Consider the following 17,895-nt stretch of genomic DNA (forward strand, 5'->3'; position numbering starts at 1 on the left):
ATAGCAACTACACTCACTTTTACTCCCTGACACTCTTTTGCATTTCTGGCATTGTGATAATGTCCTCCACAGCAAAAACCAACACAGAATAATTTCTAGGTTTGTCCACGATTTCTTTGTCCCATATTACCACCTCTCCAGTGTCATTTTTCAACAGTCTACCTCTTTGTTACTCTTTATCTCTTTATGCATCTGAAAAAAACTATTGGCATCCTCTTTAATATTACTGGCTTGCCCACCTTCATATTTCATCTTCCTCCCCCCCCCCACCCATGGCTTTTTATTTAGTTGCTATCGGTTGGTTATAAAAGCTTCCCAATCCTCTACCTTCCCACTAAATTTCGCTATAGTATATGCCCTCTCTTTTCCTTTAGTACTGTCTTTGACTTCCCTTGTCAGCCACGGCTGCCTCATCCTCCTTTTAGAATACTTCTTCGTCTTTGGGATGCATATTTCCTGCGCTTTCTGAACGTCCACCAGAAACTCCAGCCATTGCTGTTCTGTCGTCATCCCTGTTAGTGTCCCCTTCCAATCAACATTGGCCTGTTCCTGTCTCATGCTCCTGTAATCCCCCTTACTCCACTGTAATAGAGATACATCTGACTTTAGCTTCTCTCTCTCTCTCTCCCCAATTGCAGGGTGAGTTCTTTCATATTATGATCACTGGCTCCTAAGGGTTCCTTTACTTTCATAAACAAGTCTGATTTATCACACAACACCCAATCCAGAATTTCCTTTCCCCGAGTGAGCTCAACCAGAAGCTGCTCTAAAAATCCATCTCATAGGTATTCTACAAATTTCATCTCTTGGGATTTAGCACTAACCAGATTTTCCCAATCTACCTGCGTATTGATTATCATAATATCGTCCTTTATACATGCCTTTTCTATCTGCCATTGTAGCTTGTATCCCACATCCTGGCTACTGTATACAACTCCCATCAGGGTATTTTTACCCTTACAGTTTCTTAACTCTACCCACAAGGATTCTGCATCTTCCAATACTATGTCGCCTTTTCTAAGGATTAGATTTCATTTTTTTTAATCAACAGAGCCATGCCAACCACTCTACCTACCTGTCTGTCCTTTCAATACAATCTGTATCCTTGGATGTAAAACTTCCAACCATAATCTTCTTTCAACCATGACTCGGAGATGCCCATAACATCATGCCTGTCAATCTGTAACTGCGCTACAAGATCACCTACAGTGTCTGATTCCGTATACTGCATGCATTCAAATATAACACCTTCAGTACTGTATTCATCACCCTTTTTGAATTTGCCCCCATGTTGCACTTCAACCCATCCCACTGACTGCAATTTTGCCCGATCTTCTGCCTGTCCTTCCGCAGTCTCACTACACAGTGCATCTACTTGTATACCAGCTGCCCCATCCTCAGCCCCAGCACTTCAGTTCCCATCCCCCAGTCAAATTAGTTTAAAGCCTCCCCAACAGCTCTAGCAAAGCTACCCTCAAAGATATTGGTTTCCCCAGGTTCAGGTGTACATGTACATGTCATACCTTCCCCAGAAAACATCCCAATGACCTAGCGATCTGAAACCCTGCCCCCTGCCCCCATTGCTCAGGAAAGTGAGCTTGGAGGGCAGAGTAAACTTCTGCAAAGTGCTTCTGAAGCAAACCGAAGCTGAAATAGAGTAAATACTGTCTGGGTGAAGAGAGCGGGTAGGGGATATGCTGCGTATCCCCTCAGCAGGTGGCTAGGACTTTCCACTGGTGAATTGATTTCTTGATTTAGATAGACTGACCCTATCATAGAGGATTACAGCATAGGAACAGGCCCTTCAACCCATCTAGTTCATGCTGAACCATTTCAACTGCCTAGTCCCATCGACCTGCATCTGGACCATACCACGCCCCCGCCCCCCACATACCTTCCCCAGAAGAGATCCCAGTGATCCAGAAATCTTGACTCCTGCCCCAGTTCCTCAGCCACATATTCACCTGCTAAATCATCCTATTCCTACCCTCATTGTCATGTGGCACAGGCAGCAATCCAGAGATTTCTACCCTGGGGGTCCTGCTTTTCAGCTTTCTGCCCATCTCCCTAAGATCTCTCTTCAGGACCTTCTCCACTATGTCTTTGTTACCAGTGTGTACCATGACCTCCAGCTGATCAACCACCCCCTCAAGAATGCTGTGGACCCAACCTGAGACAGACCTGATCTGAGCACTAGGGAGGGAACGTATCATCCGGGTGTCTCTTTCATGCCCACAGAATCTTCTGCCTGCTCCTCTAACTGTTGAATCCTCTGTCACTACTGCAGTCCTCTTCTCTACCTTCCCTTCTGAACCACGGAGCCAGATTTGGTGCCAGAGAACCTGTCCTTGCAGCTTCCTCTGGTAGGTCATTTCCCCACCCCCTACCAACAGTACCCAATGTGCTATGCTTATTATTGAGGGGAATGGCCACAGGGGTACTCTACACTGGCTGTCTATTCCCTTTCCCTCTCCTGACAGTCACTCAGGTACCTGCCTCCTGCATCTTAGGCATGACTACCTCCCTGTCTCCTGATGGGCTACATGACCTAATTCCACTCCTATATCTTCTTCAGGAGATTGAAGGGATACAGGGAGAAAGCAGAAGATTGGGGCTGAGGGGGAAGTGGATCAGCCATGATGAAATGGTGGAGCAGACTCAATGGGCCAAATGGCATAATTCTGCTCCTCTATCTTATGGTCTTATGGTCTATAGGTCCTGTCTGTCACCTCCACATTCTCCCAAATGAGCTGAAGATCATCAAGCTGCAGCTCCAGTTCCTTAACATGGTCTCCGAGGAGCTGCAACTGTACGCTCTTAGTGCAGATGTAGTACACAAAGAACAAAGAACTCTGGACCCTCTCTCAGCAAATATTTTAGTGTGAACAAAATCATAGTTAATAAATAAAGATAAACCAGCCAATGAAAGTGTGGTAAATAAGTGAAAACAATTTGGAATTCTATTATTTTAATCAAAGTTAGAAGCAAACAAACAAAAGTCCAGTTTTCCCAAAGATTTTATCCTCATTTACTGAAGGTTATTTTTCTAAACAGTAGTGAAGTATTACATCCAGCAAACTCAATAATTCTTTCATTATAGTGTTCATATCATAACAGAAGATTCATGCAGAGAAAAAAATAAAAACATTGGAAAAGTTAATCAAGAGGAGGGATCCCTAAATGTGTGAATTGCATTATTCAGAAAATGATACAATAGGGAATAGAGGAGGATTATGCTGTCCTTAATACAAGGAATACTTTGTCTCACCACTATGTTCCTACATCACACCACTGCAACAGGCTAGTTCTGATTCCAACATCCCTGCCCATCTGTGTTCCATTAGGTAATAAAGTGCTTCAGTCATGTTTAAATTGCAATCGCCGGCCGAGCAATTTGATGACAAGCAAACTGATTACTGAACCCAGTTCCTGGGTTTTAAATGGCTAATTATTGCATGATTTAGAGTGTGCCAGTCATGGGCAAAGGATAATAATATTCATACTTGCCATGACCTTGAAACTGACAATAGAGCCTTACATAACTTACATAACAGAAATTATCAGTAAAGCAGCAACAGAAAGTTGCTTTTTAAATATAGCAATCAAAAAATACTTTGTACTAATAAACACGAATTGACAAAGACACAAAAGGAGATATGAGGGCAGATTGGAAGATTAATCAAAGAGCTTGGTTTTACTAAAAAGCTGCCTTAAGGGAGGAAAGAGAAACAAAGGCTTATAGGTTTGGTGACAAGATTCTAGAGCTAAAAACCTCAACAGTCAAGGAAAGACTGCAAATCTATTTTTTATTTCAAGAAACAGTGCAGAACAGGCCCTTCGAGCCACACCACCAACAACCCCAATTTAATGCTAGCCTAATCAGGGGACTATTTACATTGATGAATTAACCTACTAAACGGTACATCTTTGGACTGTGAAAAGAAACTGGAGCACCCAGAGGAAACCCACACATTCATGGGAAGAATGTACAAACTTGCTTACAGACGGCACCAAAGTTGAAAGTCAAACTCCAACAACCAAAGCTATAATAGAATCGCGCTAGCCGCCATGCTATCGTGGTGCTCAAAAATGATTTAGAATTGTCAGATATGTTCAAGAGCATATAAATATGAATCAGCTTTCAACGAAGTGAAACAGTGAGATCAATAGCAGAGTTAACTGATACCACTTAACCATCTATTTATTGGCACACACTGTGTTCCTATTTTGTGATTTCATTTATCTGGGCTGCATCATAGAGACAATTCAGAATCAGATTATCTTGGACCTTTTCTAATATACTGTGACAATATTAATTTGTCATCTATTGGAAAGGAACCTTTCAGAAAAGATTTATTAGGATATTACCAGGACTTGAGGACCTGGGTTATAGAGAGAAGTTGGCCAGGGTTTGGGGGGGTTCAATGTGCTTGATCCATCTTGTTTGTTTTTTTGTGCGGGGAGGGAGGTTTGGCTGTTGATGTGCCTGACCCGTTTTGTTCATTTTTTTGTGCGGGAGGATCGATTTGAGAGCTGATGTGTTTGCTCCTTTTTGTTCATATTTTGTGCTGGAGAAGGGAATTGGGGGGTTCAATGTGCCTGATCTGTTTAGTTTGTAGTTTTGTGTGGGGAGGGGGGATTTGGAGGTTGACGTGTCTGATCCATTTTGGAAATCATAGAAATGTAGAAAACCTACAGTGCAATACAGGCCCTTCGGCCCACAATGCTGTGCCAAACATGTACTTAATTAGAAATTACCTAGGGTTACCCATAGCCCTCTATTTTTCTAAGCTCCGTGTACCCAACCAGGAGTCTCTAAAAAGACCCTATCGTATCCACCTCCACCACCGTCGCCAGCAACCCATTCCACGCACTCACCATTCTGTGTGTAAAAACTTACCCCTGACATCTCCTCTGTACCTACTTCCAAGCACCTTAAAACTGCTCCCTCTCGTGATAGCCATTTCAGCCCTGGGAAAAAGCCTCTGACTATCCACACGATCAATGTCTCTCATTATCTTGTACACCGCTATCAGGTCACCTCTCATCCTCCGTCACTCCAAGGAGAAAAGACCAAGTTCACTCAAGCTATTCTCATAAGGTCAAGTCAAGTCAAGTCAAGTCGTTTTTTATTGTCATTCAACCATAACTGCTGGTACTACAATTACTATGTCAACTTAGGCCTAGGGAGCCGGCGTCAAACCAGCAGTCGGGCAAGACTGCTGGTACAGTACATAGTAAAAACAAAACAATGTTCCTCCAGGACCATGGTGCCACATGAAACAACACAAAACTACACTAGACTACGTGAAATAACACAAAACGGCGTTAGACTTCAGACCTACACAGGACTACATAAGGTGCACAAAACAGTGCAAGACAGTAGAATAATTAATAAACAAGACAACAGACACAGTAAAGAGCAAATTACAATATAATAATAAATTCTGTAAATGTAAACAATGTTTTAGCAGGAATTGAGAAAGAAATGAGCAAAAATTACAAAGGGAGTGGGGTGGTTGTGTGTGTGTGTAGGCATGCTCCCCAATCCAGGCAACATCCTTGTAAGTCTCTTCTGTATACTTTCTATAGTTTCCACATCCTTCCTGCAATGAGGTGACCAGAACTGAGCACAGTACTCCAAGTGGGGTCTGACCAAGGTCCTATGTAGCTGTAACATTACCTCTCGGCTCTTGAACTCAATCCCATAGTTGATGAAGGCCAATGGACAGTATGTCTTCTTAACCACAGAGTCAAACTGAGCAGTAGCATTGAGTGTCCTATGGACTTGGACCCCAAGATCCCTCTGATCCTACACACTACCAAGAGTCTTACCATTAATACTATATTCTGCCATCATATTTGATCTCCCAGAATAAATCACCTTACACTTATCTGGGTTGAACTCCATCTGCCACTCCTCAGTCCAGTTTTGCATCCTATCAATTTTCTGCTGTAACCTCTGACAGCCCTCCACACTATCCACAACACCTCCAACCTTCGGGTCATCAACAAATTTACAAATCCATCCCTCCACTTCCTCACCTAGGTCATTTATAAAAATCAGGAAGAAAAGGGGTCCCAGAACAGATCCCTGTGGCACACCACTTGTCACCGACCTCCATGACCTGTCTACAATCACTATTTACCTTCTGTGAGCAAGCCAATTCTAGATCCACAAAGCAAGGTCCCCTTGTATCCCATGCCTCCTTACTTTCTCAATAAGCCTTGCATGGGGTACCTTATCAAATGCCTTGCTGAAATCCATATTCACTACATCTACTGCTCTTCCTTCATCAATGTGTTTAGTCACATCCTCAAAAAATTCAAACAGGCTCGTAAGGCACGACCTGCCTTTGACAAAGCCATGCTGACTAGTCCTCATCATATTATGCCTCTCTAAATGTTCATAAACCCTGCCTCTCGGGATCTTTTCCATCAACTTACCAATCATTGAAGTGTATATCTCATCCAGTCCTGGTGATTTATCCAACTTGATGCTTTCCAAAAGTTCCAACACATCCTCTTTCTTAATATCTACATGCTCAAGCTTTTCAATCCCCTGAAAGTCATCTCTACAATCACCAAGGTCCTTTTCCGTAGTAAGTACTGAAGCAAAGTAATCATTAAGTACATCTGATACCTCCTCCGGTTCCATACACACTTTTCCACTGTCACACTTGATTGGTCCTATACTCTCATGTCTTATCCTCTTGCTCTTCACATACCTGTAGAATGCCTTGGGGTTTTCCTTAATCCTGCCTGCCAAGGCCTTCTCATGGCCCCTTCTGGCTCTCCTAATTTCATTCTTAAGCTCCTTCCTGCTATCCTTATAATCTTCTCAATCTCTATCATTACCTTGTTTTTTGAACCTTTCCATAAGCTTTTCTTTACTTCTTTACTAGATTTTCAACAGCCTTTGTACACCACGGTTCCTGTACCCTACCATTTTATCCCTGTCTCATTGGAATGTACCTATGCAGAACTCCATGCAAATATCCCCTGAACATTTGCCACATTTCTGCCGTATATTTCCCTGAGAACATCTGTTCCCAACTTATGTTTCCAAGTTCCTGCCTGATAGCCTCATATTTCCCCTTACTCCAATTAAACGCTTTCCTGACTTGTCTGTTCCTATCCCGCTCCAATGCTATGGTAAAGGAGATAGAATTGTGATCACTATCTCTAAAATGCTCTCCCACTGAGAGATCTGACACCTGACCAGGTTCATTTCCCAATAACAGGTCAAGTACAGCCTCTCCTCTTGTAGGCTTATCTACATACTGTGTCAAGATACCTTCCTGAACTCACCTAACAAACTCCACCCCATCTAAACCCTTTGGTCTAGGGAGATGCCAATCAATATTTGTGAAATTAAAATCTCCCACCACAACAACCCTGTTATTATTACATCTTTCCAGGATCTGTCTCCCTATCTGCTCCTCGATGTCCCTGTTACTATTGGGTGGTCTATAAAAATACACCCAGTTGTTATCGACTCCTGTTTCAAACTTCCACCCACAGAGACTCCATAGACAATCCCTCCATGTCTTCCTCCTTTTCTCCAGCTGTGACACTATCACTGATCAGCAATGCCACAACCCCACCTCATCTGCCTTCCTCCCTGTCCTTTCTGAAACATCTAAAGCCTGGCACTCTAAGTAACCATTCCTGCTTCTGAGCCATCCAAGTCTCTGTAATGGCCACATCATAGCTCCAAGTACTGATCCACACTCTAAGCTCATCCGCTTTGTTTGTAATACTCTTTGCATTAAAATAAACACATCTCAAGCCATCGGTCTGAGTGCATCCATTCTCTATCTCCTGGGCTTATCCTCCCTCTCGCACTGTCTACAAACTTTCTCTATTTGTGAGCCAACCACCCCTTCTGCCGTCTCTTCAGTTCAGTTCCCAACCCCCAGCAATTCAAGTTTAAACTCTCCCCAACAGCCTTAGCAAACCTCCCTGCCAGGATGTTGGTCCCCCCTCGGATTCAAGTACAACCCGTCCTTTTTGTACATGTCACACCTGCCCCAAAAGAGGTCCCAATGATCCAGAAATCTGAATCCCTGCCCCCTGCTCCAATCCCTCAGCTACGCATTTATCCTCCACTTCATTCTTTTCCTATACTCACTGTTGTGTGGCACAGGCAGTAATCCCAAGATTACTGCCTTTGAGGTCCTGCTTCTCAACTTCCTTCCTAACTCCCTGTAGTCTGTTTTCAAGACCTCCTCCCTTTTCCTACCTATGTCATTGGTACCAATATGTACCACGACCTCTGGCTGTTCACCTTCCCACTTCAGGATATTGTGGATGCGATCCGAAACATCCCGGACCCTGGCACCTGGGAGGCAAACTACCATCCATGTTTGTTTCCTGTGTCCACAGAATTGCCTGTCTGACCCCTTAATTATAGAGTCCCCTATCACTACTGCCATCCTCTTCCTTTCCCTACCCTCCTGAGCCACAGGGCCAGACTCTGTGCCAGAGGCACGGCCACTGTTGCTTCCCCCAGGTTAGCCGTACCCCCAACAGTACTCAAACAGGAGTACTTATTGTTAAGGGGGACAGCCACAGGGGTACTCTCCTGTATCTTCCTTTTGCCCTCCCCTCTTGTGACTGTTACCCACTTCTCTAACCCCCGAGGCCCCGGTGTGACTACCCGCCTATAGCTCCTCTCTGTCACCTCCTCACTTTCCCTGACCAGATGAAGGTCATCGAGCTGCATCTCCAGTTCCCTAATCCGGTCCCTAAGGAGCTGCTTCTCGGCGCACCTGGCGCAGATGTGGCTGTCTAGGAGGCTGGAACTCTCCAGGACCTCCCAGATCTGACACCCAGCACAGAACACCGGCCTCACAGACATATTTCCTGTTTCTATTCTTCACAGGCAACCTACCTTGCCTTGATCCATTATCGCCGAAGCCCTGTTGAGCCAAAGCCCTCCTACTCTGTCTACCTCTACCCTGTCACCTGCTCTATAAACTGTCTCCTTTTAAACTCTTTGTGTTGATCTAACTCACTGACATTCACAGTTGTCTCTCGATTAAAGATGTCTATTTGTTCATTTTTGGTGGGAATGTGTGATTTGGGGCTGGATGATCGTGCTGCCTTTCTTTTCTTTCTTGGTTTCATGGCTACCTGGAGGATTGAAAAATTTCCAAGTTGGATACTTTGATAATAAATAAGTGACCTTTGAAACTTTGAGGCTTGGAGGGATATGGACCAAATGCAGAAAATTGGGGCCAACAGTGGACCACATGATCGGCATGGATTGATTTGGCTGAAGGACGTGTTTCCACGCTTTATGATCTATGACTCTATGATCCTCGGAGGGTGGGGTCAGGTGAGGTGTGGTGGTTGTAGAATGATTACAATATGATCAGTTTAGATATGGCAAACAAGGAAACTCTGTTCCCATTAACTGACCATACAACAGCTAGGGCCAGGGGACACAGATGTAAGGTTTTAGGTAAGATATTCAGCAGATTGTAAAGTAGTATTTTTTTAATTAAGGACGTGGTTTGACCAGAAATTCACTGGAACCAAAAACACTCAAAGCATTTCAGAGAATTAAGGTGTGGGGTAATGGGAAAAGAACTGACTGGATTGCTCTCCAGATTGGTCAAGTGACCTCCTTGTGTGCTGTAATATCTACATTTACTCTATATAGTAGAATTTTCTATGTAGTTTCAGTTGGAAATGGGGTTTTAATTTTAAATAAATCCAATTAATAGGTATGGTAGTTTGGTTCTTGTGAGAATGGAAGATTCCAAAGTAAATAAACAGGGGAGTTCATTTAACCTAATATGTTGAAAATCCCAACTAATGTACATTCTATTAAAAATTATAAACTCTACGAGAAAAGTGTTAACCCTGTTAACTATCAGGGTGCAGAATGCTATTGGATTAGAAGAGGCTTCTAATTTTACCAAGTAGTGAGTCCATAGAATGTTAGCAGCATGAACAAATGGCCAAATCACTGGCAAAGAAAATGCAGGGGAAATTAAAAAGAAGTTTAACAATATTGATCAGAAGAGCTTTTACAATCTTAGAAATGTGAGTTCCATGGAAATAATACCAGGAGAAATGATATGATTTCCTCCTAAGCACACTGTTTCTGTGCTGTATGGCTCTCTGTCTTCCTAACTCTAATTAAAACCGAACAAATCCTCTCCATCTGATAGTTTGCATTGCTAAATTTTGAAAGGGTTGTCAGCAGAGCTAAAGATATCCCACAGATTCTGGATTACTTCAAACTGACAAAAATATAGATAACTTAGCTTCTGTTAAAAGATTAAGGAAGAAGCAAGTTAGAGAAATTGGGCAACATCATCCAATCAAACCAATATGTTTTCAGCAAAAATGCATTAACCTGTCATTATGGATGTAGCAACAGGGCTTTTAGTAAATTGTGATTAAACAGAGTCAACATAGCATAATAAATGCAAACCAGTATAGATAATGTGGAACTAATGGATAGAGTATATCTGTAGCAACACTTAAAAAGAAATTACCCAAAGTAAGAAGTGCAGATGTCAGTGTAAGCATAAATGAAAGATTAGTTACAGGAGAATGAGAGATGCAGAAGTAAACAGTTCGTTATTAGATTAGCAGGTTCTCATTGCTGAGATGTCACATGGACCACTCCTGAGCTCTCAGGTCTTTTACAGGCTGTAAAGAATCCAGGTTTGATAGTGACACAAAATTTGCTGGTTAAAAATGGACTGTGAGGAGGATGTGGTGTCTTCTTATATTTTCATATTTTTAAGCTTAAAGTTGCTCTCAAAATAAATTTGCAGGAACCTAGCTTCTCTTCTATCTATTTTCCTCATTAGCAAACCCCAGTCAGTTTGGATTGGCAACATCTCTTCCACAATCCCCAAAGCACAGGTGCACCACAGGGCTGTGTACTTAGCCCCCTGCTCTACTCGCCTTACATATATAACTGTGAGGCTAAGCACAGCTCCAATGCCCATATTCAGGTTCGCTGATGACACCACTGTTGTGGGTCATATCAAAGGGGGTTATAAATCAACATATAGGAAGAAGTTTGAAAATCTGGCGTAGTGACGCCACAACAACAACCTCTTACTCAATGTCAGCAAGACCAAGGAGCTGATTATTGACTGCGGGAGGAGGAAACTAGAGGTCCATGAGCCAGTCCTCATCAAAGGATCAGAGGTGGAGGGGGTCGGCAACTTTAAATTTCTCGGTGTTATCATTTTGGAGGACCTATCCTGGGCCCAGCATGTACCTGAGTGCAATTACAAATAAACCATGGTAGCACCTCTACTTCCTTAGGAGTTTGCAAAGATACAGATTTAAATCTTTGAGAGACGTCTATAGATGTGTGGTGGAGAGTACATTAACTGGTTGTATCGCAGCCTGGTATAGAAACACCAATGCCCTTGAATGGAAATTCCTACAAAAAAAGTAGTGGATATGTCCCAGTCCATCACAGGTAAAGCCCTCCCTTCTACTGAGCACATCTACACGGAGCGCTGTCACAGAAAAGCACCATCCATCATTGGGGATCCCCACCACACAGGCTATGCTGTCTTCTCACTGCTGCTATCGGAAAGAGGGTACAGAAGCCTCAGGACTCACACCACCAGGTTCAGGAATAGTTATTACTCCACAACTATCAGGCTCTTGAACCAGAGGGGATAACTTCACCTAACTTCTCTCACCCCATCACTGAACTGTTCCCATAACCTATGGACTCACTTTCAAGGACTCTTTCATCTCATGTTTTCAATATTTATTGCTTATTTATTTATTATTATCATTTCTTTCCTTTGTGTTTGCACAGTTTGTTGTCTTTTGCACAATGATTGAACACCCAAGTTGGTGCAGTCTTACAATGATTCTATTATGGTTATTATTCTATTATGGATTTATTGAGTATGCTCACAAGAAAATGAATCTCAGGGTTGTACATGGGGAGCAGCTGAGGTAGTGCCAAAAGGCAACTTATTCAAGCTCTTCTGCAAAGCAGCTTATGTTCTTCTCCTTAATGCCACTTTTTCTCCTTTCAAGTTGCCTGACATTCTGTCGGAATCCATGATCTACAGCTGCACTCAAACTCTGGTTCCACGTAGTGATGGGTTTCCGCTTCCAGGGTTTGCTGAGCAGCCTAACATTTTGATTATCTCCAGGAGTGGCCTAGAAGAAGTGTGCCTTTGGAGTTGCAGTCTTGGGAGGCCCCTGTGGATGAACTGATTCCTCACTGGTGTCGTCAAAAACAACTGGAACTTCGTGGAGATCAGAACATCAAAACAGCAAATTGTCAGTCTCCCTCTGGCTATGGAAAGCATGACACCACTCTGTCCTTGTTAGTGAGAGAGACAGCCTGTGCCGTGTTGAAGTGCTGGGTTATAGACTGTCATTTATTGTTGGACTGCAGATTATGGGCTCTTTGAGGGTTTGCTATTGCTTGCTGGTGGGTGCTGATGCTTCCTGCCAAAACAAGTGGGGGCAGGCTTGATGCTTTGCTGCTGCTTGTGCTTAGGAGGGCTACTATAAGGCTAATAGGAAGGAGCTTAAGAAGGAAATTAGGAGAGCCAGAAGGGGCAATGAGAAGGCCTTGGCAGGCAGGATTAAGGAAAACCCCAAGGCATTCTACAAGTATGTGAAGAGCAAGAGGATAAGACATGAGAGTATAGGACCAATCAAGTGTGACAGTGGGAAAGTGTGTATGGAACCGGAGGAAATAGCAGAGGTACTTAATGAATACTTTACTTCAGTATTTATAGACAATAGACAATAGGTGCAGAAGTAGACCATTCGGCCCCTCGAGTCTGCACCGCCATTCTGAGATCATGGCTGATCATTCACTATCAATACCCAGTCCTTGCCTTGTCCCCATATCCCTTGATTCCCCTATCCATCAGATATCTATCCAGCTCCTTCTTGAAAGCATCCAGAGAAATGGCCTCCACCGTCTTCCGAGGCAGTGCATTCCACACCTCCACAACTCTCTGGGAGAAGAAGCTCTTCCTCAACTCTGTTTTAAATAACTGACCTCTTATTCTCAATCCATGCCCTCTGGTACTGGACTCTCCCAACATCTGGAACATATTTCCTGCCTCAATCCTATCAAATCCTTTAATTATCTTAAACGTTTCAATCAGATCCCCTCTCAATCTCCTCAATTCCAGCGTGTACAGCCCAATCTCTCTGCGTAAGACAGCCCTGCCATCCCAGGAATCAACCTAGTGAATCTATGCTGCACTTCCTCAATTGCCAGAATGTCCTTCCTTAAACCTGGAGACCAAAACTGTACACAATATTCCAGGTGTGGTCTCACCAGGGCCCTGTACAAATGCAAAAGAACATCCTTGCTCTTGTATTCAATTCCCCTTGTAACAAAGGCCAACATTCCATTTGCCCTCTTCACTGCCTGTTGCACTTGCTCATTCACCTTCATTGACTGGTGAACTAGGACTCCTAGGTCTCTTTGCATTTCTCCCTTACCTAACTCGACACCGTTCAGACAATACTCTGCCCTCTTGTTCCTGCTTCCAAAGTGGATAACTTCACATTTATTCACATTGAATGACATCTGCCAAGTATCTGCCCACTCACTCAGCCTATCCAAGTCTCCCTGTATTCTCCTAACGTCCTCTTCGCATGTCACACTGTCACATGTCACATGTCCATTTACTATGGAAAAGGATCTTAATGATTGTAGTGATGACTTGCAGCGGACTGAAAAGCTTGAGCATGTAGATAATAAGAAAGAGGATGTGCTGGAGATTTTGGAAAGCATCAAATTGGATAAGTCGCCGGGACCAAGTGAGATGTACCCCAGGCTACTGTGGGAGGTGAGGGAGGAGATTGCTGAGCCTCTGGCAATGATCTTTGCATCATCAGTGAGGGCAGGAAAGGTTCCGGAGGATTGGAGGGTTGCAGATGTTGTTCTTTTATTCAAGAAAGGGAGTGGAGATAGCACAGGAAATTATAGACCAGTGAGTTTTACCCCAGTGGTTGGTAAGTTGATGGAGAAGATCCTGAGAGGCGGTATTTATGAACATTTGGAGAGGCATAATAAAATTAGGAATAGTCAGCATGGCTTTGTCAAAGGCAGTTCATGCCTTACAAGTATGATTGAATTTTTTGACGATGAAGCTATTCACATTGGTGAAGATAGAGCAGTAGATGTAGTGTACAAGGATGTCAGCAAGGCATTTGATAAGGTACCCCATGCAAGGCTTATTGAGAAAGTAAGGAGGCATGGGATACAAGGGGACCTTGCTTTGTGGATCTAAAATTGGCTTGCTCATAGAAGGCAAAGAGTGGTTGTAGACAGGTCATATTCTGCATGGAGGTCAGTGACTAGTGGTGTGCTTCAGGGATCTGTTCTGGGACCCCTACTCTTCCTGATTTTTATAAATGACCTGGATGAGGAAATGGAGGGATGGGTTAGTAAATTTGCTAATGACACAAAGGTTGGGGGTGTTGTGGATAGCGTGGGGGGCTGTCAGAGGTTACAGCAGGACATTGACAGGATGCAAAAGTTGGCTGAGGAGGGGTAGATGGAGTTCAACCCAGATAAATGTGTGGTGATTCATTTTGGGAGATCAAATATGATGGCAGAATGGTAAGACTCTTGGCAGAGTGGAGGATCAGAGGGATCTTGGGATTCAAGTCCATAGGACACTCAATGCTGCTGTGCAGTTTGACTCTGTGGTTAAGAAGGCATACGGTTCATTGGCCTTCATCAACCATGGGATTGAGTTAAAAGAGCCGAGAGGTAATGTTACAGCTATATAGGACCCTGGTCAGACCTCACTTGGAGTACTGTGCTCAGTTCTGGTCACCTCATTGCAGGAAGGATGTGGAAACCATAGAAAGGGTACAGAGGATATTTACAAGGATGTTGCCTGGATTAGGGAGCATACCTTATGAGAATAGGTTGAGTGAACTCGGCTTTTTCTCCTTGGAGTGTCGGAGGATGAGAGGTGACCTGATAGAGGTGTATAAGATGATGAGAGGCACTGATTGTGTGGATAGTCAGAGGCTTTTTCCCAGGCTGAAATGGTTGCCACAAGAGGACACAGGTTTAAGGTGCTTGGGGAGTAGGTACAGAGGAGATGTCGGGGCAAGTTTTTTACTCAGAGAGTGGTGAGTGCATGGAATGGGCTGCCAGCGACTGTGGTGGAGGCGGATACAACCGGATCTTTTAAAAGACTCCTGGATAGATACATGGAGCTTAGGAAGATAGAGGGCTATGGGTACGCTTAGGTAGCTCTAAGGTAGGGACATGTTCGGCACAACTTTGTGGGCCGAAAGGCCTGTATTGTGCTGTAAGTTTTCTATGTTTCTATGTGGGGGTGGGGAGTTTTGGGGGCTCTAACATTTTTCTGTCATTCATTCTTTGGGGTTTTCGTCTGTTTCGTGGATGTCCATGAAGAGTTTGAATTTCAGGTTGTATACTATGTACATTCTCTCTTATTAAATGGAACCATTGAACAATTGGACTTGACCTTTAAAATTTAGGGCTAAGACCGTCCATGAAGCACGCTTTTTGTAATAGGCTTGTGTAATGAGTTGGTAATGGTAAGGTGGTGGGACTTGCTAAGTTCAAGTTTTGAGGTATTGGATATCACCAATAATTTGGCTTTGTCAAGCCACATGAATGCTATGGCCAAGAAACCACAGCGATGCATCTACTTCCTCAGACTGCTAAGGTAGTTAAGCATGTTCCTGATGACATTTTAGTGATTGTTACAGCTGCACCAGAGAGAGCATCTTGTCCAAATACATTACAGCTTGGTATGGCAACTGCTCTGCCTGAGACCACAAGGAACCACAGAGAGTTGCAAATGCAGCCCAGTCTTTCACACAATGACCCTATTTATACTTCCTGCTGCCTCAGGAAAGCAGCCAACATAATTAAGGACACATGCCTCCCCAGTCATTCTCTCTTCTACCCACTTCCTGTCAGGCAGAGGATACAAATGCTTGAGAACATGTACCATGCTCGAGGAGACCTTCTGTCCCTCATTATCAGACTTTTGAACTAACCCCTCATGCACTAAAAGTAAACTCTTAATTTCTGAATCTACTTCAATGTTGCCCTTGTTTAACTGCATTGAACATTCTCTGTCACTGTAACGCCATATTCTGCATTCTGTTTCACATTTTACAACCTCAACATAATAACATCTGCAAACAACAATAATGAAACAATTCCAATTCCAACTTGTGCATGTAAGATAAAGTAGGAAAGAAAATGGAAAATGCTGGAAAAAGTAAGCTGCTCAAGCAAAGATTCACCATATCACTGACTCTCCCTTCATTCTACACATTTGTTCCCTACCTTTCCCACAAATGAAAACCTACACACACACCTCAATCTTTCCCAATAATGACAAAAGATTGCAGATCTGAAATATTGACCATCTCTCTCTCTCCACGGATGCTAGCTGACTTAATGAAACTACCAGGATTTTTTGTTGATGGAAATTATTCCCTGCATATGATCTGTGTGAAATGGGTGTGGCTTTGCATTTTGCTTATGTAGACATGTGGTATAGCTATAAACTCTCTGTCTGCAAATGTTTCTTAATAGGAAGTATGCAAGTTTCAGCCTGATTTAAAATTGTTTCCCAATACATTTCTGTACTTTTCTTTGTTTATCAATACTTGTAGGAGTTCTTCATCATCCAGTTTGGACTGGAGGAGGAAATGAATCTAAATTACTTCTTCAAATCTTGATTTCCACCTATTCTCTAAAATGTCCAAATGCATCTACAATGGAAGGTAGAATTATCTGCTAATGGCTGCAGAGCATTTTATACAGAAGCTAAAAATGTCTGAGACAAACAAAAAACAGAAAATGCTTAGAATAATCAGCAGTCAAGCAGCTTTTGTGGAAAAAAGAAACAATGTTCTAAAAAAGGGTAATTGCCCAGAAATATTAGCTCTATTTCTCCCTTCATAATGGCTAGATAATTTGCAAAGTATTTCCACCATTTTCTGTTTTTATTCTAAGCAGTTGGGGTACCTGCAGTATTTTTGTTTGATATACAGTACTGTGCATTTGGGCACTGTCTTGGGCACCCTAGATTTTTTAATATAATTTTGTTTTGAAAGTTCAATCTTAAATAAATTTTATTGTTGCCTTATTTAGTGAAACACTGCTAATTTGTGAATTTTATAGAAATAACAAATGTTTTATTGAAGAAAGATTTTAAAACAAGAACCCTAGAATTCCCCAAGCACTCCAAGGGTGTACAAGGGATGTTGTAATGCATCTCCACTTTGTTCAATGCCCACTTTCCCCACCTTTGGCCCCACCCACACTTGCTCTACAAACTTCAGTCAGCACAGAGGAACAGGAATTTCATAAAGGTACCATTCCTATCATCGGTCCCATAGCCAGATGCAGGGCTCGGGATGGCAAGCAGTTGTACTCCCAGTGGGGTTTATCTGTAGCCAGTGGCCTGAGGAGTTCTCAAATAAAATTTAAATATTTTGCTGTTGCTAGATATATTTTCTATCTTCTATCTGTCTTCATTATAGTTTTATACAGCAACAGCAGATCATTCAAATGATCAACGCATTGCTTTGGGAGGACAGTGCACATTGTTCCCAAGTCAAGTTGACATGTCACTGGTTTCTTTTTATCTAACCACAGAATTGACATCATTTGTAATGGAATGCATTATATTCAGCTGGTTCTTTGAATCTGATTCTGCATTTGTCTCTGTCTTAGTCTGACTTATTTTATCAACTCCATAGATCTTTGATGTTCTCTTTATTGCACAACACTTGTGTGAGTGATTTGCGAATCCACATTACGCACAAGGTTTCCTGTATTCAGGGAATTTCTGTTCAGACATATGTTGCTATCCGCAATACTTCCAGCATCTGTGTCACTTTCCCTGT

Source organism: Hypanus sabinus, chromosome X1 (assembly GCF_030144855.1).
Source record: "Hypanus sabinus isolate sHypSab1 chromosome X1, sHypSab1.hap1, whole genome shotgun sequence".
In the NCBI taxonomy this organism is placed as follows: Eukaryota; Metazoa; Chordata; class Chondrichthyes; order Myliobatiformes; family Dasyatidae; genus Hypanus; species Hypanus sabinus.